Below are 24496 nucleotides of genomic sequence, written 5' to 3'. Positions count from 1 at the left end.
CTTTATGGTATACCCAAACAAAACAAAAACTGCAGTGTTTGACTTAATCAGAAATTAAGATAAGAAGCTTGACTCCAAACTGGACTTTTTCCACATAGTGTTTCAAAGGGAAGACACATAATTTTCCTTAATTTGGCTATTTAAATTTTGAAAGTTGGGGAGAAAATTATTACTAGAACCCCTCTTTAATAATCCAAATGCTGATAAATGTTCCAATATTTTATGATTTAGTAATCTGAAATTACCCTGTGTACCTTTGTACTCCTAGGTATTCTTTCAATCTTTAAACCCTAAAAAATCAAACAAGGAGACTGGAGTTTGAGCCGCCCATCCTCTTTAGTATCGAGAGAGCCTTTATTTCTGTTCTTTTCCTAAAATGAAGGATTTTACTTATCTTTATTCTGTTATAAAAATCCTAACCTTGGTTCCAAAACAAAACTCTTCAACCCCAATCTGTGTCCCCCAGAGTAGAAATATTGGGTATTATTGCATTTCAAAACCACCAAATGACTGGAAAACCCTCATTGGCTTAGATCTATTTTAATAGGTAATCGGTATACCTTTAATTAAATAGTATAATTTTATGGACCCAAAATCTATGGCTTGCGGGCTTCAGGAGTCCAGGAACCACAGGTTGAGTACAATGAACAATGATGTTAGCTCTCTTGAAGGATTGGCTGAATATCCCCAGACCTGTTGGTGTATTATTTCTGCTTGGACAATAATCAGATTTAAAATCCCTAATTCACAGCTCCTAATTTACCTCAGATCGTATTTGCTCCTAACCCAGTTCATAAGAAGCTTCAGACAAACATTATACTAAAAAGCCAAAAACAAAACAAAAACCAGATCTGTTTTAAAATAAAGAAAAAGCATGCTTAAAAATTGGGTACTGTGGTGGAAAATAACTCCACGGTTCTGAAGGCCTTTTCTATGCAGTCTTTTAGGAAACATGAGATTAGTTTAATTTTTGTGTGGTACCACCATCCAATCAGAATCTTTCTTACCTTCAAAAATAACCCAATTTTTTCCATTCTCATTTTAAAGGTTTGTTTTACCAAGGAAAATGTGTTTATGTTTTATGCAACTTCTATCTATTATTGGAGTGCACTAAATGCGCTCCAGTTTCTAACTAGTCTTGCTGAATTATCCTATTCAGCTCATAGGTTATCATGCTGGTTTTGTTACAAATGTTATTTATAACACACTCACACTCTGACTGTTACTGATCTCACTGGCTCACAGCCTGCTCATAGCTTCACGGGACTTTTGACTACAGGTCCTTCTCAAAATATTAGCATATTGTGATAAAGTTCATTATTTTCCATAATGTCATGATGAAAATTTAACATTCATATATTTTAGATTCATTGCACACTAACTGAAATATTTCAGGTCTTTTATTGTCTTAATACGGATGATTTTGGCATACAGCTTATGAAAACCCAAAATTCTTATCTCACAAAATTAGCATATCATTAAAAGGGTCTCTAAACGAGCTATGAACCTAATCCTCTGAATCAACGAGTTAACTTTAAACACCTGCAAAAGATTCCTGAGGCCTTTAAAACTCCCAGCCTGGTTCATCACTCAAAACCCCAATCATGGGTAAGACTGCCGACCTGACTGCTGTCCAGAAGGCCACTATTGACACCCTCAAGCAAGAGGGTAAGACGCAGAAATAAATTTCTGAACGAATAGGCTGTTCCCAGAGGGCTGTATCAAGGCACCTCAGTGGGAAGTCTGTGGGAAGGAAAAAGTGTGGCAGAAAACGCTGCACAACGAGAAGAGGTGACCGGACCGTGAGGAAGATTGTGGAGAAGGGCCGATTCCAGACCTTGGGAGACCTGCGGAAGCAGTGGACTGAGTCTGGAGTAGAAACATCCAGAGCCACCGTGCACAGGCGTGTGCAGGAAATGGGCTACAGGTGCCGCATTCCCCAGGTCAAGCCACTTTTGAACCAGAAACAGAGGCAGAAGCGCCTGACCTGGGCTACAGAGAAGCAGCACTGGACTGTTGCTCAGTGGTCTAAAGTACTTTTTTCGGATGAAAGCAAATTCTGCATGTCATTCGGAAATCAAGGTGCCAGAGTCTGGAGGAAGACTGGGGAGAAGGAAATGCCAAAATGCCAGAAGTCCAGTGTCAAGTACCCACAGTCAGTGATGGTCTGGGGTGCCGTGTCAGCTGCTGGTGTTGGTCCACTGTGTTTTATCAAGGGCAGGGTCAATGCAGCTAGCTATCAGGAGATTTTGGAGCACTTCATGCTTCCATCTGCTAAAAAACTTTATGGAGATGAAGATTTCATTTTTCAGCACGACCTGGCACCTGCTCACAGTGCCAAAACCACTGGTAAATGGTTTACTGACCATGGTATCACTGTGCTCAATTGGCTCCTCCAAACCACCTGGTTCTGACTTGAGGCGGCGGTATTGTTTACGGGCTTGTGGGTTAAGAACCAATGATTCAGAAATGTTCAATTGATCCAGGGTTATCATGAAATGATCCCATCCTGTAGGTTGGGTTTTTTCTCTTTTAAAGGGAGCATAAGGTTTTTCAGTAAATTCAGCAAATGAGACCCCCTAACAACGCCACCTTGATAAATAAATTCTCCTTTAGGGGTCCATCCTCCGTTACTCTGGGATAATTGCTTTAAGATGTATTCTGCATTTTTGCAATTTCTTTTGGGAAGGGTTTTAAAACCTCATTCGTTGTTTGATCCAATACAGCTTGTTAAATTTTAGGAGCAAAGTCAATCTCTGGGTATTCAGGGGGTGTATCATTCTTAAGACGACCATAGTTTTATGATTCTGGCACGTCTGCTCTACCCTGTCTCCTTGGCTGCAATCAGCAGATTAGATGCACCTGGTGGCTGCTGCTGTGCAGTGCAGTCTGTGGCATGCCATACACCTGTGTCTTCCCTGATATATACTGACTCTGACAAGCAGACGGTGCCAGATTTTTGAAAGCCATCGTGTGAGTAGATATCCAGTGTTCCTTCCTGTCTGATCATTGTTCTTGACCTTACCTTGCCTTTTGGATTTATGCCTCTGCCTGCTCCCTGTCGGACTATTTGGATTTTGGCTGTCGACCTTGTTTCCTGCATCTGATTTATGGCTCTGCCTGCTCCCTGTCGGACTATTTGGATTTTGGTTTTCGACCTTGTTTCCTGCATCTGGTTTTTGCCTCTGCCTGCCCCTTGCCTGACGCCTCTTGTTCCGATTGTTGACCCTGTTTCTGTCCTTGGATTATTGAGCCAGCCTAGCCCTCGGATTATTCAGCCTGGAGTCACTTCTTACCTGTGCTGTGGAGATCACTGCCTGCCGCCCACTGAGGTTTCCCCTCTGGGTTTCAAGTTCCACTCAAGACAAAAGCAGATTAGTGGCTTTTCTGATCCCTGCAAAATCTGGAGAGACTACAAGTCACTAATCCCTCTTTCTGCCTCAATGATTCCTGGAAGCTGTGAGGAGTGTTACCTGTGTGACGTTTTCCTGTGGCTGAATAAACCTTTTAAACTTTCAGTACTGTGTCTGGCTGAATCTTGGGTCTGCCTTTTTCTGATTCATAGCAGAAAAATCTGGCCAAAAATGGACCCATCGCCAGCACAACAGTGGTGCACCCACGTTGATGAGGCCCTTTCCTGGTGGGTTCCAGCTTGGAGGAAATAATTTCCACATTACGTTCTGGCAATCTTGTCTCCGAGCCGCCACCGTCACAAAAGGAGCCACGCCTATCTCCGCCTGAGATCTTCAGGGGAGACCCAGACCAGTGTCAAGCTTTCCTAACTCAGTGTGAAATTCATTTTGAGCTTCAGCCGTCATCCTTTCCCACTGAACGTTCTAAGGTGGCTTTTGTTATCTCTGCTGGCAGGAAGGGCGAAGCAGTGGGGGACTGCTGAATGGCAGAACAGGTCTGCATCTTGTACCTCCTATGAAACTTTTTCCAAGGAACTCATTCGAGTTTTTAACCCTGTTCTTCCAAGTCGTGAAGCCGCAAGAGGCTTACTGTCCCTCAAACAGGGTGATCAGTCTTTCTCGTCTTATATAATTGACTTTCATTTGTTGGCCGCAGATAGCCGTTGGAATGAGGCTGCACAGATGGATGCATTTATGCAAGGACTAAACGCAGACATCAAGGATGAGTTAGCAACCCGTGTCTACCCCTCTTCCCTGAAACAACTCGAGGACCTGGCTGCTCGCATTGACATTTGGCTGGCAGAGAGAGGGAGGGGGAAGCAACATGAGGAGGGTAGCTCTTCATTAACTCAGGGTCCTGCACTCTGGCATGAGAGAAGGAGTCGGTCACCTCTCACTGAGGAAAATGAGGATTGTGAGCCCATGCAGTTGGGCAGAACCAAGATTACCCCTGAAGAGAAGGATCGTCAGAGAAGATTCAAGCTCTGTTTTTATTGTGGAGAGAAGGGACATTTAGCACTCAGGTGTCCATCAAAAAGGACAGGCTCAGCAGAGGAAGGGAGTTTTCTACTGAGCCGAAGTCGGCTAACTGCTTCCTCCTTCTTGTTTCCTGCTCATTTTCGAACCTCTTCCATGTCTCTCCAGGGGGCCGTGTTTATTGATTCAGGAGCAGACACTGAATTCATGGATGAAGCATTCGCCATTAAGAACAACATAAAGCTCATTCCGTCAACTGACACACGTAAAGTGCTAGCATTGGATGGTCACAGCATGAACAATTCACACCTCAGGACGGAGGAGATTACCTTAACAGTTGGAGGTAATCATCAAGAGAATGTAACCTTCATGATCATAAATTCACCTGAACTTTCTGTTGTCCCAGGGGCCTCCTGATTGCAGAAACACAACCCTCACATTGACTGGAAGAGAAAAGAAGTTCTGGGTTGGTCTGAGTCATGCTCCGCTGACTGCCTTTTGTCTGCTGCTACAGAGGTCATTGTGGAGAATGAGGTTGAGGAGACCTATCCGGATTTATCCAAGGTACCTCAAGAATACCATGATCTAAAGGAAGTATTTAATAAGATTAAGGCCAAGAACACTCTGGCTCATGCTGTTCATTTGGCTCATCATGACTGTGATCTGTTCAGAGAGCAGTATGAGGAGGAGCAGGAGGCCATAACTGAGCTGCAGCGTGCTATGTCCAAGGCTAACAGCGAGGTGGCTCAGTGGAGAACCATGTATGAAACTGATGCCATTCAGCACACTGAGGAGCTCGAGGAGGCCAAGAAAAAGCTTGCCCATCGTCTTCAGGATGCGGAAGAGTCCATCAAGGCCATGAATGTGAAATCTGCCTCTCTGGAGAAGACCAAACAGAGGCTACAGGGTGAAGTGGAGGTCTTGATGATTGACGTGGAGAGAGCTAATGCTCTGGCTGCAAACCTGGACAAGAAGCAGAGGAACCTTGACAAGGTTCTTGCAGAGTGGAAGCAGAAGTATGAAGAGAGTCAGGTCGAGCTGGAAGGAGCTCTGAAGGAGGCGCGTGGTTTGAACACAGAGATGTTCAAAATGAAAAACTCCTATGAAGAAGCTCTGGGCCACCTGGAGACCCTGAAGAGGGAGAACAAGAACCTGCAACAGGAAATAAGTGATTTGACTGAGCATTTTAGTGAAACAGGAAAGAAAATTCATGAACTGGAGAAGGGTAAGAAAACTGCAGAGAATGAGGTTAGGAGCAGGAACGACGCCCTAAGGTGCCAAAGAATATGGAGAAAGGCCAGGAGGTCGATGATCAGAATGTCACTGATTCAGTTAAGAACGGTCAACCGGAGACGGACCCCTGCCCCTAAGTACCAGGTGGGGCAGAAAGTTTGGCTCTCCGCCAAGGACCTACCATTACGGGTAGAATCCCGGAAGTTGGCACCCCGATTTGTTAGACCTTTCCCAATTTCCAAGATCTTCAACCCTGTCGTTGTACGGCTGAGATTACCCAACTTTATGAGGATTCACCCCACGTTCCATGTTTCTCAGGTCAAGCCCTTCGTGGAGCCCCGACTTGGGATTCTCAGGTCCAGGCAAAGAGGACGTGGATTGCAATACCTGGTTGACTGGGAGGGCTATGGGCCTGATGAGCGGACTTGGATTCCTACGAGGTTCATCATTGATAAGGACCTAATTCGTGAGTTTCATCGTCTCCATCCTGATCAGCCTCGTGGTCCGTCAGGAGCCGGACCTTAGAGAGGGGGGTACTGTTATGATTCTGGCACATCTGCTCTACCCTGTCTCCCTGGCTGCAATCAGCAGATTAGATGCTCCTGGTGGCTGCTGCTGTGCAGTGCAATCTGTGGCATGCCATACACCTGTGTCTTCCATGATATATACCGACTCTGACAAGCAGACGGTGCCAGATTTTTGAAAGCCATCGTGTGAGTAGATATCCAGCATTCTTTCCTGTCTGATCATTGTTCTTGACCTTGCCTTGCCTTTTGAATTTATGCCTCTGCCTGCTCCCTGTCGGACTATTTGGATTTTGGTTGTCGACCTTGTTTCCTGCATCCGATTTATGCCTCTGCCTGCTCCCCGTCGGACTATTTGGATTTTGGTTTTCGACCTTGTTTCCTGCATCTGGTTTTTGCCTCTGCCTGCCCCTTGCCTGACGCCTCTTGTTCCGATCGTTGACCCTGTTTCTGTCCTTGGATTATTGAGCCAGCCTAGCCCTCGGATTATTCAGCCTGGAGTCACTTCTTACCTGTGCTGTGGAGATCACTGCCTGCCGCCCACTGAGGTTTCCCCTCTGGGTTTCATGTTCCACTCAAGACAAAAGCAGATTAGTGGCTTTTTTGATCCCTGCAAAATCTGGAGAGACTACAAGTCACTAATCTCTCTTTCTGCCTCAGTGATTCCTGGAAGCTGCAAGGAGTGTTACCTGTGTGACGTTTTCCTGTGGCTGAATAAACTTTTTAAACTTTCAGTACTTTGTCTGGCTGAATCTTGGGTCCACCTTTTTCTGATTCATAGCACATAGTCTCTGTTACCTGAGGGTCCTCTATCTGACCTTGCTTGAAAAGAGTCAAATACCTCTGCAGCAGAGCGTTATCTTTCTTAATTTTCTCATAAGAAGTCAGCCTAGCTTCGTTCAAAATTGCTCTTATTTTAGAATCCAATTCATCCTCTTCTGTCTGATGGAAGCTTTGGTTGGGTCAAACACTTGAAACTGATGGAGTGAAATGAGAAACATCTTTTGCAATGTTATAATAGACATTATTGTTTTCTCCTGATGATAGCACCCACTAGGTCCCCAAACAAGGGAGCGAGAGCCGCAAGGATGGGTAGAATAAATCCGCCTCCTTGCATTTTAAGCCAGTTCTTTTATCAGCCAGCAGCCTGATGATTTTTCTCTGTTTTTTAATCTTTGGTGTTGAGAAGCAGATAACTTAAATTTCCAAGATAGGTCCCTTTTTCTGAATCTGTATCAAAATAAAGAATTCTATTCTGGAGCTGTTGCAGGTACCCTAACAGTTTTAAACGTGTATAAGCGGTAATAAACGCTGCAATAAAGGCGTCGTTTGTTTTGTTAGGGGGAGCAACGCACTGAACCATGACTATTTCAGGATTGAGAAAGTGAAAGTATTCAATAATATACTTTCCTGAAAACAGAAGGTCAAAAAAAGTCTACTGACTTGCAGATGATTCTGGTCTGAGTCTGATCATTTTTCTGGGCAAATTTACCCCAGAAACTGTTTAGACATAATTTACCCACTTGTCTTTTTGCCAGATTCACCTCAATTTTGGAAGGATCCAGATGGATGCCCTCATTAGCTCGGAAATTTGCAATGTATTTTTACTATCGTTCATCAGTAACCACCCCTGCAGGAACAAAAATATTGAACAAAAATATCATTACTGCGTTTCTCAAAGTGCCATACCACAATGATTTTTTACACCCGATACCCATGCTCCAATGCTTTGTTAAACTGCTCAGTCAACCACACACCCGTTAGAGCCTGCTCCTCCTTATTATGTCTGCAAGAATTGTTCTGATTATTTATCTGGGCACAGGTACAGCAGACCGTGAACACCAGTTTTCCCTTTTCTGTGTGTAAATTTGGGAAAAACATGTCTTGTGGTGGGGATACGATTGCCTTGATGAAACCAAAATATTTTCTGGCATCATGGAAGTCATAAGGATATAATGAGATTACATCCTGATACACAACATTTTTATCAGGACCGGCCGAGAAATTTTAATCTGATAGCATTTGTCCTGCCACCAAAAAAGACGAAAAGAGAATCTCGTGGGGAGAGTGGTTCAGGTGCATTGTAGATCTGCATGAATTCTTTTACCGAGGGATAGTTTTTTTTATGCTTTCCAATTCATGCTCCCAGATTACATCAACTCTGAGATCTTGAACTCATTTTAAGACCATGGTTAAAGGGCATTTGACATGCGGATTCAGGGAGGATTTACAGGAGTGTCAGAAATAGCCATAAAATTCATAAGCTATCTTGACACCGCCCACTTTAGCGTACCCATCTAGGAAGTATGGGCCAACCTTTTCTCACCTGAATCGAGAGCTTGCTGAATGTGGATGTTTCTGGAGAAAGATAGAAACTCCAGCCATTCCATGGATCCGTTTGAAAACAACTTTGCGGATTGCATGTAATCTATCACTGATGGAATCCCGAAAGTGTTAGGACGCACAAAATTACACAGAAATGTTCATACATGCAGCTGCAATTGTGATATTAGTGAAAGTATCCACGTACGTCTCTTCAAAGAATTGCTCTCTGAATTTCTTGCACCCTTGCAAAAGAATTTCTATATAATTTTTGCAACAGTAGAGAGCCTCTTGTTCTCTGACTCATTTCCCTGTACCAAGCATAAAACTTTTCCTGATCTGAGGGGGACATCTGAGCCACCAAGTAGTCGCTGGGGGTGGGGTATGACCCAATATACTTTAGAGGGGTACCTGTGGGGGAGAAAACCTTTTGAAAAGTTTTCAAATCCCAGATCTTTAGTCCAATTTAAACAAAACTCAAACTGTCAATAAATCTTAATTTATAATCTTATTTGGTAAAGCATATAATCTTACTACCCTGCATTATAATAGATGGTTTTATTCCAAAGTGAACCATCGCTTCCAGGATCAGATAGAAATCAAATCCACGCCCGTCGTGAGCAATAAATGTAAACCCTCAATACAACGGTCTTCTGATGTGCAGGATAAAAGCACGGACACAGTCCAGACTGTAAGCAGCCCATGTGATTCCTTTTATCTGCTTTGTGCAAATCACAAAAAGGAATGTGTACTCTCCTCTCATCGACAAAGGTTTCAAAATCAAGAAAAATTATTTTGTCACTGAGTTTTTCATCCACCAAGTGGATATAGTATATTTTACGTAAGTCTAATTTAATCAATCATTCATTAATAACTTGAAAGATATACAACCATTGAATTCATCTGCTTTTATTTGATTGCACTTATAATTTAAATGCAGATAGTCTATTTTAAGTTTTTTGGCAGTCTTGGGACTCCGCAGCTGTCTGGTTTCAGGGATCAGCTCACTATGAGAGGATGGTTATTGACAGGAAGATGGTTCTGAATATTGAAGATTCAAATGCAGGGCTTACTTATGGTTGTTTCTGGGAAGAAAGGAGCAAGCCTGCACTCAGATCTGTGTCTTGACAGAATAAGTTGAAGAAAAAATTCTATACTATCATTGACAGCTATTTCAGACTTAGACTGAACTACATTCTCCAGAAATCCTTTAAATTCTCCCATAATATTTTCCCATTATCATTTTCTGTGAATGTTGTGCAATGCGATTGTTGATTAGGGACGAGTTCCAACTGCACAACATCGGTCCTTTGAGGTAAAGACGTAATTCTAATGGCCAGGTTGGAAAGAACGCTCATTACATTTATGAAGAATTCGGGTAAATCTGGCTCTGATCCAGGTACAGGAAAATTTAAAGAGAGGATTTGTCTGAATTCCACATTGTTAGAATTTTTACGATTTGTTGTTCGAACCTGATCATTTTGATTTGATTCAACAACTCCCCCTGCCTGAGTTGATCCAGTAACAGCTACTGGGGGGGTGACTTAACCCCAGATGTCTCAAAAAATTCTCTGCATTACTATGTTGGTTCTGAGAAACCCTTTGTTCATCTAATTTTCTGAGAGCATTTTCCAATTGCTGTAAGAAATTATCTATTTGATTCGGTTCATCTAATTCTATGAGAGCATTTTCCAATGGTCGAAAGAAATTATCTATTTGAATTCTGATAGGGTCTGCTGGTGAATGTGGCCAGATTATTTCTCTGAGAGCATTTTCCAAGGGTTGGTGGACATTATATATTTGATTTATCTCGTTAGAAGTATTTTGCAAAGTCTGAAAACCTGATTCTGCAACATTCTGTCTTATTTGCATTTGCTGATTTACACCTGCTTATTGCTCATTTAGGATGGTGTTTGACTAAGGTAAATCTGACATTGTAAAAACACTACTTTAAAAAAATGTTATTAGCTTGAAAGCCTCAGTCTGTGATGGGGATGACCTCCTTAAATTGGTCTGACGTGTTGTCGATCTGCCCCGCCTTTCTCCTTCTATGTGAATAAAAAATTCAATAAATTATTTTATTTATTTCTTATAAATAAAAATGAAAGTAAGGAAACAAAATGGAAAATATTCACCTATTAACCTCCTGCGAGCAGGTGGAGGACTTGAAGAAACGTCCCGTCTCTGTAGTATTAAAGGTGGGACTCTGGTTGTTTCAGGTGAAGAAATTGTGTATAGAAGAAAATAAAGAGATTAGTATGTCTTTAAGTATTCCGCTGGAAGAAAGAAAAAACAAACAAAAAAAGAAATTAATGAAATTAGATCAGATTTCTCACCTAATATTCCTCTTCTATCAGTTCACAAGCGGTTTAAAACATCCCGTCTTCGAAATCGAAGCAGCAGTAAGGTAGACCGGCCTGATGTCGGTGTTGCTGAGTTGGGAAAAAATAAAGGTTAAAGAAAAAAAAACAATGATCATCACATTGTTCTGTGTTAATCACGTTACAGGAAGTCTGGTTAGAATTGTTTTTTTTCCTGTATGGCCTTTGAACAAATGTAGAGTACTTTCCCTTTACTAAAAACAAACATATTTTTATACTCACCATATGCTCTCCTCAGGGGAATCGTTGTTATCGCACTGAATAACATGAACAGACGATCTGCCTGCCCCCTCTCCCCCCCTGCTCCGGATGTTGAGCAGACTCCTGGCATAGAGAGACTGATGCGTCAGACCTGGGGTCTTCGCTTTCTGTAAATGTGTACCCAGAATCAACTCCTGATTTTGGATCTGAGCTGTACTCTCTCTGTGAATCCCAGTAGTTGTATTATTCGTTATTTGCTGTTTGATCGCAGATAATCCCTAGATAAAGAAAGATACGAAGATCTTAATTACACTCATCTGAGAAACACGTGCCTAAAAGAGATTTTTTCTTTCATTTCTTCTATCCTGTTTTTTTTCTAATTAAAATATCATACCTAATTCTCTCTCTGTTAAAAAAAAAAAACGTCCAGATCCGAATCTGAAAAATAAATAGGATGCAACTAGTAAGATTTAATTAGAAACTGAACAAAATGGTGATAGTAATGATTTTTCTTTTTTATGTACCAATGACCGTGGTCGGCATCAACTGAATTTGCACTGTGGGGACCTGTACTGAAAATATATATACTATTTAAAAGTAAGCGTGCAAAAAAATGAGAAGAAATGTTTTCTTTCATAGTGTTGGGGTCTGGGAAATCCTTGTCTTCTGTTTTTGCCTGCTACTTACTGTGCTTAACCACTAGATGCCGCAAGCGCTCCTGGGGTGAGAGGGTAACAGGTGCAGCTCATTATCATCATCAGGAGGAGTAATTGAGGAGCAGGTGTGTTTGCCAATTGTGGTAACTCTAACCGGCCAGAGCTATTGGTTTCTTCCCTAAGAGATCATTGTTTCTTACCTCCTTGGCTTTGCTCCTTCTCAGGTGAACTTCCTAGTCCTGGTTCCTGTTCCAGTGTTCCTCTGCCAAGTTTAAAGATTCAAAGACTCCAAGAATCCACTCTCAGATCAAGCTCCAGCTGGCAGCCGCTAAGCTCCTTGTCTCCCAGGCCTCAGGCATAAGCGAACTCTGCTCACCCTCCAACATGTCTCGCCACTGAACTGCAAATACAGGCATCAAGTGCTCACCATCTGCTGTATGGAAACAACTCTCACCCAAACCTCCACCTGTGCAAGTATCACCTACCTTGGATTAAGAAAAATCTCCACCCGGCAGTCCGTCAACCTCACTCCCAGACTCCACATCACTCTATTCCTGGCAGATCCTCATCTCCAACCCTGTAAGCAAACCCACCCTTTCAGTACTACAAAATATCATCCGGATAAATATCATACTTACCTGATCCTCCTTCTCTGTGCAGCGCTGCGTTTCCAGTCCCGGGTCCAACTCTATAATCCATTCCTCTGAAATATAAACTTGTTAAACCTTTTCTATGCCTCCTGAGTGTTAATCTGCATGTGGGTCAAATCCGTCAACAAAATCATGACACACAGTCTTTTTATTCCCACTGTGTTGGTTAGTTGTTTTTTTTCTCCAGATAGAAAGTCTTGTAGCTTTATAAAAGCTTTATTGTAATTTTTGGAGGGAAATTTAAAAAATAAAATGAAGGGGCTGGATCTTTGAAATACCTCTACATAGGGGAGGGGCAGAACTACATACAAACATACATACTACATATGATGAGGACGGCAACGTATCAAGTATCACCCACTTCATGCTGAATTTGAGCACCTACCATCTGAAAAGAAATTCAGGCAGCCTAAATCAAGGATCAACAGATGGAAAAACCCTTATTACTCAGGCCATTATTCTGACAAATTTGCAAAAGTGTGCTATTTTTAGTAGGACTCTTACTTGTAATGTGACCTGTCTGTGGCATGTTTTCTATGTTTTTCAACAGTTGCAAGACAAATTTCCCTAGGGGGCACTATAGAGTTAGTTATTCTATTCTATTCATTCTGTGGGGATGCAGGAACAGGGAAGCTGGTCAGTTGATGAAAAGATAAATGGTAAGTAGAAGGGGCAACTATGAAAAAAAAACAAAAAAAAAACGTTAGAAGCTGCAACAAATTTAAAACTGGGTGGAGTTTCACCTTCCAGCAGGATAACAACACTAAGCATAGAGTCTTGTTTTTAAGAGATACCATATGATACTTTACACTGTCATCCAGCGTTTTGTACAATGAACCTGCAAGGATACAAAAAATTTGAGTAGGTAGTTTTCACTTTTGACAGGTTGACAGCTTGACAGGCTGACCTCCCCGTGACCATCCGCACCCCTCCCCCCTGGCCTATTTTTGGTCAGAGAAGAAAATTTGAAATGAATTAAACTAAATGAATAATTTAAAAAGTAGTTTCATTTCAAATAAATGAATAATTAAAGAATAACTTGCATTTCATTATAAACAGAAGCATCAGCTTTTTAAAATCCTGCTGGGGCTGTGTGTGTGTTTGTGTGTGTGTGCATGCATGCATGTAGCAAACCTCCAACCAGCATCGTCCTAACACCCCAAGGCCATTCATGTCACCTAGAAGTGAGGATCAGATGTACAGAATACACTGATCAATTATTAGGCTAGGAGGTCAGAATGGAAGGAGAGGTCACAAGTTGACCCATACATCACCCCAGCTGTTCCTCTTCTCTTTGATCTTGTAGAAACAAAAAAACTAATAGATGGGGGTAGGATTTTAGGACATATGGGTGAGGTTGTCAGTTGACCTTTCCCAAGCATTTCTGATGAATAGCTACCTTTTTCATCATTTGTTAAATTCTGCTTTTTCTCTCCTTCGTCATTATCTTGAACCCCTCCCCTATGTAGATGTATTTCACAGATCCATCCCCTTTCTTTTTTTCCAAAAATTCTCTATCTGTGTTAGCCTTCTTCATTAAAGAGGGCTACAAGACTTGCTCACCACAGTTGCCTTGGATGTTTCTCTGATTCCTTTCACCTGGCCTGTCAGGTTTAGGAGTCATTTTGCAAGTTTTAGGTGTTGACATGTCTCAGGGCTGGGGACCTGCTGCAGTGTTCCTCGGCCCTCATCATCTTATTTTTACACTAAATGTTCTCTATCATTCCTCATAAAATAGTTACATAAAATACAACAATTATATTGAATCAAAAAACTGTGCACTAATAAACTCTCTTCTAGAGGCAACTGTTGTTTTTATTGTACAACAGAGTTTGAGAGTAAACAACAAAAATGAAAACACCGTGCTTTTCAGATGTCAGAAAGCATAAGTGAAAACGCTTATGCTTGTTCTTCTATTTCATATTTCTAATCAGCTCTGTACCTCTTTCTGTATTTCTATCAGCAAAATACCAATAAAATATATTGTTTTATCTGGTCACACTGTGGTAGAAATTTGAATTTCAGGTACAAATCTTTATTCACCTCTGTGAGCTCCGGTTTCAGAACTCCTCAGCAAGGAGCCCTTTATCAGTTCCAAATAAATTTCTCTCCCTGTTTAGTTTTAAAGGGTTGACTGTTAAAACCAAAACCCATTTCAGGAGATTCTAAGTGTCAGTCAAACCTCTACAAACTTACCTTTCCCTGATCCTCAGTGAGCTTTTGCAACAAGAGCAAGAACAAACATGCTTGTATTACCATCAAATGATATAGGAAAGAAACCTGCCTCAAACTAGTAAAATTCAAAAAGAAAATTCATCCCCCCTGTTGGGATTATGATTATTGATTAATTAATATTGATCAAGAATTATAATTAAAAATCATAATTTGAGAAAATTAATTTCTTAACCAAAAATCCTCATTTTTGAATCGAAATCAGAGATGTCCTCTGTTGTTGTAATTGTGGCTCAAAGCCCTTGCTAATTACAATTATGAAATTCTCAGTAATAGTTGATAACTATTATTAGATGTCACTGTTTAATCAACCGTTTCTGCTGAAACGTGGGGAACTTTAACCTTATTTTGACTGACAAATGACTCTTGCACCAAATAAACACAAACACCTTCTCTTTATCTACGTGAACATTTATTAAATCAACAGCCCTGGTACAACTCGCTCTTCCGATTCAATAATCTTCACCTAATTAAACATGCAAAGTTCTAGACAAAAGGGGGTAAAATATCTAACAAAACAAAAGAAAACAGCATTGGGTGTGTATGAAATCAAACCAGCAGTTATGGCAACAAGTGATAATATGACAAGAGGAAACACAACACAAAGGGTTGTAAACTTTTTGCGGCAACTAATAAAACATGAAGTTGAAGACAAAGAAAATGATTTATTTTCACCATGAAGTTATTATAGCAGTTCAGTTCCACAGCGCACCTGCGCTCAGGTGTTCGCACACAACTTGCGAGACTCGGCGGCCTCAGAAATCAACAGCAATCAAGTTTCAAAAAAACAATTCAATTCAATTCAATTCAGAACACATTAGACTATAAGTGGCAATTCTAAATCGCAGTAAATCCCTACTCTACCCTGCCCAAGCTCTTCCTAATAAAGAAATAAAAGGAAAGGATGTATTTTACTTGATGTCTCCTCTGAGCAGAGGGAGCGAAAGAGAAAGGGGTTGAAGAGTTCCATGAGTCCATGGATACTCAGCAAAGCAGTCCGTTTTTTGTCCTTGTGGCCTCCTTGGTAGAAAGGTGGAAAATATGACGGACCGTCACTAGTTGAAAGCCTTCTTATTCCTGTAAGCTTAATTAGTTTAGTTTTCTCGTTGGCCAACGGGGAAAATGAATGAATGTCCACGTGGGATTTCTTCTCCAGAGTGATACTCCAGTTGTGAGGTAACCGTGTCTCGGTCCCAAGCTGAAAAGCACCTCCTTAAAGGGCTCACTTTTGTTAAATAGCCCATTGTGACATCAGAACTGGAACAGCCCCGTAATATCAGCCATGGTGCCCGCTGGGATTTGAAGTAACAAACTATTATGTATATACAAATTTTGGTTCATAGACTTTTCGTCCAATTTCCATTAGGCACTGGAACCTGACTGTGTCATTGGCAAAGGTGGTGCTATGAACCATGGGGGAATGAATGTGACGGAATCAATCCTGGCCTGTAAACGCTTAACCTGCCTGTATGCGTGTGTTATCTTTAACAAAACGTTTAAACAGGTTTAGGCTTAAACCATTAGCTCTTCCAAATGATGATGGGGTTTAATATAACTCCTGTCTCTAAACTATCTAGATGCAAAAAGAGAAAGAAAAAGAATAATTGAATTGCAGTACCTAGGCTATAAGCCAGGTGTGTTTGTGGAGACTGCAAGGTGTCTGCTGTGGTGGACCTAGGATTTTCTCTACTAAGTTCAGCAGAACTAGGCCAGTAGGTATATGTGCCTTGGTGGGACTGTCTACAGACGAACCAACCTCTTTTAATAAGATTTTGCATGAAATTTCTGGCAACGTGTGTATCTATTACAGCAATCTTAATCATTTCTTTGAGGGTCTGCTGTGCATGCAGAGTGTTAATGGAAAACTATTGTGCCAACTTACAGTTTAAAACTGTGTCCTAGAAGGTAGTTATATTTCTAACTGTTTCTGTTGAAGGAAGTTGTTAGTGGTTAGTGCATGTTAGTGTGAGTGTTGACACATGCACCTATATAAACTGGTCCTACGCACTGGCTCTTTTCTTGGGGAGGAGAGTTCGATGTAGAACTTCATCTGGTTCAGCAAAAGAGCAGCAGCTGGGATGATGGTGTCATTTGCTGCTGACAAGCTTTAAACCCACTTAATGAAGCTGCATGTCACAGTTAGGAGGTATTTGTTACCTCCTGCTAATTTTGGAGCTGGTCCGACCCGATTGGTCTGAAGGTGGAACCGCAGTCATACAACCCCCCTTTGCTGAAGCGGAGGTTGACTGATTGGCTGGGATGGCTGAAACTGGCAGCAGGTTAAGCATTCTTGGATGTATACCTGAGTGTCGTGAGACATTGGAGGCCAGTACGCCATCTGTTGGAGGGTGTGGAGTGTGGCTTTGTAGCTCCTATGGCCCCCTACAGTAATGGGCGTAGGATAATGTGGTCTGTTGGAACAATGTTCAAAGCGTGGGAAAGCTGTTTTATGCCAATCTGCACACTGGAAGTGCACACTCTGGCTGTCTTAAGGAGAGGGCGGAGCCCGTCTGCTAAAAGGAGTGTGTGGCTGTATTGTGCCTCAGTTAAGAGGGGACCTTGGTTCAGTTTACTTGAGAACCTTGGGAAAATGGTTTGTGGTGTTTCTCCTGGGGAAGTTTCTTGGAGTTTCCCTGGTTTGTCTCCCCATTCGATCAGATAGACTCTGATGGTCGTGGAGACTGGGTCCACACCTGGTCATGCTGACAGGGATTTCGGGTCTGGTTTAACTGGAGGGTCGGCTTCCTGTTTCAAGGGTTGTGGTGGTGTGACAGCCTGACGCACCGCTTCTGTCACCATCTTGCGTAAAGCATCCTCCATCTCTTTCCCCAGAATCCCTTCTGTGTGTCGGTTCCATCCTTTACAGTCGTCTGTTCGACCGGAAGTGATCTGGCAACTTTGACTGTGGTTGATGTTCAGTACAACCCCCCCGGTCCAGCTGACCAAACCTACGTTGTTCCCTGAACCTGTTCTTAACATGGGTTCTGGTTGAAGGCATTTCCTGATCTTCCAATGCAAGGCTGTTCCTTTCCTTCTGTATCTATAAAACCCTAGCCTCGCCCTCTGATCCCTTGGTCGGGTGAGCACGTGTTTTCCACGCCATCTGAGCATATTTCCAGATCTCTTGCATGCTCAGGGTCTTTGTTCTGCAATACATAGTAACATCGTATCGCACACTTTCATGCAGGTTGTGGAGGAACAGGGATTTAAAAGCATGTTCTTCCTCAATGCCGGGAGCATTGCATCCTTGGAAGTAAGCGGCTCTCAAGCGCCGGTAATACTCCCTGGGTGCTTCGCTTTTCTTCTGCTGGATAGCGAAAGCACCAAGTGTGGCAGAGGCCCTGTCTGTGTACACAGAATATTCTTCCCTTAAAGCTTCGTAGAGGGTTGAATAACGGTCTCGGAATGCAGGGGTCAGGCTCTCCATGAAAACATGGACGCTCCTAGATGTTGTCTTCCAGATGAGCTTCAGTTTTTCCCGTGCTGATGGGCAGTACAAGTCTAAAAGACAGCGTTCAACTTCCCTAAGATAATCATCAATGTTTGACTCTGCATTATTAGGGTCGAAACACTCTATGTCCTTAGCAAGAGATTCAAGCTAGTGGGTGCGCAACCCACTCTCAGGGATTGGTGCTGGCCCATCTGAGTTATGGGCCAGCACCAATCCCTCACTCCCTCACACTCAGGGTGTGTTTGTGCATCACGACTCATCCTCGGAGGAGGCAGTGGAGGCTGCTCAGGGTACAACGATGGGCCCTGTGCTCCCCGGACTCGGGTCCTGGGCAGCGATTGAGGGCGGTAGGAACCACCTGAATACATGGGGTGGCTCTCCTGTCACCTTGGTGGAGGTGAGGGATCATAGAGGACCGTACTGCGAGTCAAGTTTGATGGCTGCTCGCCTCTAAACCGTGAACTATTTACTCCTGTTGGATCCACAGCCAGGTATTGTTCATGGCTGCTGATTACAGTGGGGTGGGGCACCATACCACTGAACCTATTCTGACTATTTACACCTGTTTTGGACTTGGTGGATGTATGGGGAACCCCATGAACCTGGAAAAGTAATCTCTGGAGAATGGCTTCTACATCCTCCAGGTCTGACCTGCAGGTTCTCTCAGGGTATCGCAGGTGTGGCTCACCTTCAAAGGTTTCAACCTGTGAGGTGGGTTACTTTTCGCCCCCCCCCCCCCGTTCCTCCAAGGATGGCGGAGTGGCCTGGTTAAACTCAATTGTCTCCAACCTATTTCCAACTTCTGTTAGTTCACCCCTAAGGACATCCACCGTCTGCAAAGTATCATTCAGCTCGAACTGCAGTTTAACGCGCTGGTCAACTTCCAACATTAACCTTTGCTGATACAACAGAGTGAGCTGTCCTAACACATCTGTGCCCGTCTGTCTTTTGGTGGGTTTTTAATGACTTGGAGCAACTCCTGAATCCTGGCTTCACATTGCTCAATGCCATAATCATTGAGACCTTTACGCTCCTTTGGGGACAACAGAATCAATGACCCTATCGCCTCTTGTGCCTGCATTCCAGCTGCAGTCTGGGATGTTTTCTTCATCTTTGGCCAAACTCCACAATGGTAATACACTGACAATGCAGACACACAAACTGTTTAACTATGAACCACCACTAAACAAAATTAGCAGCAACGCAAACAGGCTAAGCTGTTCAGCTAGCTGTCTGATTCAGATATATATCTTGTAGGTGTATGGGTTTGCTTAAAATGGGCACACAGGTTTGACCGTTCAAACTGTGGCTTACCCAAGTCTATGCTTTAATGGGAATAATTAAGCAAACACACAAAAAGGAGGAACGAGAAAAAAAAAACAAAAAACAACAAACAAACAAATTATATATATATTTTTTAAATAACTCAAAACCAACTTCAAAATAAAATTTTAAAAGTGGGAAACCGAAACTAAAACATTCAATGCTGTTCTTAGCTTCAAATAAATGTTAGTGCTTTCTAATATGGATCACTTACCTTCTAGTTGGCCTAGAAAGTTAGACAGCTAAGTTAGTTTTATGAGTCAGATCAAACATGCTTCACACAATAAAACCAAGCAAAACGCTTACATTTTATCCAAAAGTGGTAATGAATGATCAATAACTTCAACTTTCAACTTAAGTTATGCCCTTTGATCATAGGTGGTGGGATTATCTGTCTGTGTTAATGAACTAAGTGATTAAAATTAAAGTAGGAGATGCAATTCTCACTAGTGACCACCAGATGGCCGTGAGTGTAGGTCTGCAATTTGGGGGTGTCCGCGCAACAAAAACGGTTGTAAACTTTTTGCGGCAACTAATAAAACATGAAGTTGAAGACAAAGAAAATGATTTATTTTCACCATGAAGTTATTATAGCAGTTCAGTTCCACAGCGCACCTGCGCTCAGGTGTTCGCACACAACTTGCGAGACTCGGCGGCCTCAGAAATCAACAGCAATCAAGTTTCAAAAAAACAATTCAATTCAATTCAATTCAGAACACATTAGACTATAAGTGGCAATTCTAAATCGCAGTAAATCCCTACTCTACCCTGCCCAAGCTCTTCCTAATAAAGAAATAAAAGGAAAGGATGGATTTTACTTGATGTCTCCTCTGAGCAGAGAAAGAGAAAGGGGTTGAAGAGTTCCATGAGTCCATGGATACTCAGCAAAGCAGTCCGTTTTTTGTCCTTGTGGCCTCCTTGGTAGAAAGGTGGAAAATATGACGGACCGTCACTAGTTGAAAGCCTTCTTATTCCTGTAAGCTTAATTCGTTTAGTTTTCTCGTTGGCCAACGGGGAAAATGAATGAATGTCCACGTGGGATTTCTTCTCCAGAGTGATGCTCCAGTTGCAAGGTAACCGTGTCTCGGTCCCAAGCTGAAAAGCACCTCCTTAAAGGGCTCACTTTGTTAAATAGCCCATTGTGACATCAGAACTGGAACAGCCCCGTAATATCAGCCGCAGTGCCCGCTGGGATTTGAAGTAACGGACTATCCTGTGGTACAAAATGGTTGATGATGCCAGAAGGCCGGGTGGTGTCCAGCAACTTACAAATGGTCCAATATTAAGCAAAACATGGTCCAACACCCCAGAGGTCAGAGTGATTCCCATAGACCATGTATCATAATCCTAAACAAACACACCACAATTTTTTTTTTTTTAAAACACTTATTCTGTTTTTTTCTTTTACTCCATAATTATATAACTATTTACTTCATCACTTTCATCTTTCTGAAAAAAATATCAAAAGAATATATTGAAATTGGCGTTTATTTCAGTTCCTTTATTATGACATTGTGAAGAACTTTTTTCTGTGTTCTCTAAATTACCCCAATTTATCTTGTTACTGGATTGAAGCCCAACAGGACTGAAGATAGGGAAAAAATTAGCATTTATCAATTTAATTTATTATTTTTTGGGGGGTAACATTGGTCTTTAAAACTAACAAGTCAGCCATTCTTTATACTAAATCCCATTAGAGAGGATAACACCACATATTGTTTCTGGTCCAATATTCTTGTATTAGAATGAAGGGTTGGTTATGCAGTTTAGGTGAAATGTTAATTTAGAAGGTTATTTATAAAAAGTGACAGGCATGAATTTTACTTAATTCAACCAGTTTATATACACACAGAAAAATGCTCCTAATCTAAATCTAACTTAAATTTTTCGCATATGTGCAATAAAACATGTTTTGTTTATAAGCAGATCCTACCCACACAGGGCACAAAGTTTCATCTCCATTACTTTTTTCCCTACAGTACTGAAACTAACAAGTTGCTTTTTAAAAACTAGCTTACATTCTTTTTTTTCTTTTTTTTTATTCAGTGTTTGCTAAACTAAACATTGTTTAAGGACACTGCAGGTTAAAGGCATGGCAGTGGACAGAAGGACACTTTACAGTCTTAGTAGTACTGGCACTCATAAGGCACCAGATAACAGATTTATTTCTATACCACTAAGATATCAGCACTGCATTTGATACTACTGAACGTAACATTCATTCACAGAGGTTTAAACACAGATTAATGGAATCAGACCGTTAATTTTTTGAGTTCTCTTCAGAATTATTTCTAGAAATAATTTGTATAATTTCTCTTTCAGGTCACAGTTCTGCACTAGATTGTGTTTGTCTATCACATAAAGTTTGTGGTTGTGGACAAAAAGTGAAAAAAGTTGGAGGAGTATAATTGCTTTGATAATGTCCATCTACAGGATTATCAAAATCCTTCATGAAAGGTACACGTAATTTTTACCTAGAAGTTTTGTGAGTGAGGCAGACTAACTTTGCTGGTTTGAGAATGTCTGCTTTTCTACAGATTTTTTAGCTGCATGGGTCCGTGTGCTTCAACATATTTGGCCCCAGCCAAGTTTAAAAGCAGCGAGAATTTCTGTTTTTGCTTGTATTGTGAAGGTGTTCTTTTATTCAGATTAGTACTAAAAATGGTAATGATGCTCATGCTGAGTGGAGTCTGACTGAAGTGGTTGGAAATAGAGTCCTTTCCACCATACAAAGCAGTCTGGTGTGTTTGAGCACATCTGAGCGGCAACATGTTTTATTCAGATCACCGAATGAAAATACATAAAGAAACACACCCCTTTCAGACAAATTGTACATGTTAAAAAAAGAGATACTTTTATATTTACGGGGTAACCTTTTTTACAGACTGACTACCTGGTTAGCTGATAAACTAGGGGAAGAAACGACACTGAATTTTAAAACAGCATCTTTAAGAAACTGGTGGAAAACAACAGAGCACTCACATTTCGCTCGATTTTGATGAGTGCGACATCCATCTTCTGATCCACATCCTTGATCACAGCTTCATAATGCACATCGCATTTCAGCTTAACTTTCACCTGCCGCTTGTTTTTCAGTACGTGGGCATTAGTAAGAATTCAGCCATTTTTTGACACTATAAACCCTAAGCTGCTTGACACAATGACCTCCTCGTTGGAAAATGGCACTCTGGCAAACAGGAAATAATGAATTTGCGTATGAAGGAAAATTAATTATCAATGTGAAAGCAGTTAGTTTTACCTTTGGAAAAGGTACATATATGCCACAGCTGGTGCAATCTTTTCCACCACATCTGCAATAAAGTTGAATTTGTAGGGCATACTTCCTGGATCACACATTTCTACAAGACACAAGGCAAGACATAAAAAAAAAAACCTTACATAGAAATGATGGATGTTACATGGGTCAAGATTTAAAAAATTAAACATCCAATGAAAATCATTGAGAAAACAAATATATAGAGATATGCTGATTATTTCAAAAGAATGACGTTTGTTCATGAAATCCCGCAGCTGTATAATTCAGATGGGCTTAGTTAAATCCCTTATCTTTGACTGAAACTGGCTTCTCTGGGCCCGAGCTGTGTGGCTTTGTAGTAAAAGAATGTACTAGTGTACTGGCCTGCCTGCTGTTAACGCCTGTCTCTCATTGAAAATGTGTAGCGCATTATGAAGAGCAACATATGACGACAGCGATTCTGGACTGTTGAGAAACTGAAGTTGTACATCAAGCAAGAATGGGAAAGAATTCCACCTACAAAGCTTCAACAATTAGAGTCCTCAGTTTTCAAATGCTTATTGAGTGTTGTTAAAAGGAAAGGTGATTTAACACAGTGGCAAACATGCCCCTGTCCCAGCTGTTTTAGAACATGTTGCAAGCATTCAAAATGGGTGAATATTTGCAAAAAAGAAACAATAAAGTGCATCAGGTTGAACATTAAATATCTTGTCTTTTTGTATTCAGTTGCATATAGGTTTAACAGGATTTGCAAAGCATTGTATTCTGTTTTTATTTATATTTTACATAACATCCCAACTTCATTGGAATTGGCGTTGTAGCTGATAGAGGAGAGGTGAATCCCTTTAACAAAGTCTTTATAAAAGATAAAGTCTACCAGATCATATTTATATTATTAGTATTATGTATACAATAGGGGTGTAACAACATATCCAGCAATGACCCTGGCCTTTTAAGAATGAGATCAAACAAGACTATTAAGTAAGAATCAAATGTTTTAGTAAAGGTTTCATAAATCACAAACTGTGTTTTACACTGCAATCTGTGTCAAAGTATTCAGTCTAGGTTTCACTAATGCATATTTTCCACATTAAATGATTCAATTTAAGGTAGCTTTAGCTCCAAAAAATATAAATTTCTAATATTTCAATTCATTGTTCAATCAAAGGCAAAAAGTTCAAAGCCTTAATTAAAGTTTTAGGTCTTAGCATTGTTGCTACAGATGTTGATGGTTGTACAGCAAAAGCCAAAACATTGCAGCACATGCATAAAATGTCTGTTACAATCTCAATTAGATGATTTAAACACTCTGGCAAGGGTTATTAATGCAAACAATGTTCAGTTTGGAGTGATTGGCAGTAAAGCTTGAGAGCAGGAACAAGAGAAGGATGAAGATCCTAATAGTGAAACGAGCCTGAGGTAGACATGCAAGCAGAACTTGAGACACAGACAGAGGATCCATGTGCATCCACAAGCACTGGTCCATCAGGTTTGTGATGTGGCAAAAAAACACATTTGCTTAAAGTGTGTGTTTGTTTATGGGAGGGAGAGGAGCTTTAGGAAGTGTGCACTTAAATAAAGATTCAGAGGGTGGTGGTGGGGGGCAGGGTTGCAATGCATGCAAGATCTGAGAGGCACAAACAAACTATGGTTAGCTGAAGGGATCTGAAAGCTGCAGCAGCTACAGTGCCTCTACTTACGGCCAATCAAAACATGGCCCAGAGAGGTCACAATGAGTCTGTCAACTCTCATAACAAAGGGAATATCATGGCAATTCTTGAGACATTTGCTAACCATGATAAGGCTGTTAAAAAAATGTACTTCATTTCATAATGCAAAGTTGCAAGTTGAGTTCATAATGGATCTTGTTGGACCCCGT

General features: G+C 41.3%; 2 long non-coding RNA genes across 2 annotated transcripts; one reads left to right on the top strand and one right to left on the bottom strand.

Moving 5' to 3' along the window:
• Positions 1-9856: 9856 nt before the first annotated feature.
• LOC124877301 lies at positions 9857-10895 on the bottom strand. The gene is made up of 3 exons (XR_007040491.1): positions 10804-10895; positions 10603-10673; positions 9857-10515 (listed from the first exon to the last, which is right to left on the bottom strand). It is a non-coding gene; the product is annotated as an uncharacterized LOC124877301 (long non-coding RNA).
• A 1251-nt stretch (positions 10896-12146) lies between these two features.
• Positions 12147-12434, top strand: LOC124878564. The gene is made up of 2 exons (XR_007040822.1): positions 12147-12284; positions 12366-12434. It is a non-coding gene; the product is annotated as an uncharacterized LOC124878564 (long non-coding RNA).
• The last annotated feature ends 12062 nt before the right edge of the window (positions 12435-24496 follow it).

Source organism: Girardinichthys multiradiatus, chromosome 12, assembly GCF_021462225.1.
Source record: "Girardinichthys multiradiatus isolate DD_20200921_A chromosome 12, DD_fGirMul_XY1, whole genome shotgun sequence".
Classification (NCBI taxonomy): domain Eukaryota; kingdom Metazoa; phylum Chordata; class Actinopteri; order Cyprinodontiformes; family Goodeidae; genus Girardinichthys; species Girardinichthys multiradiatus.
Note: the sequence above shows the minus strand (reverse complement) of the source record. Positions and strands in the feature narration are given on the sequence as shown.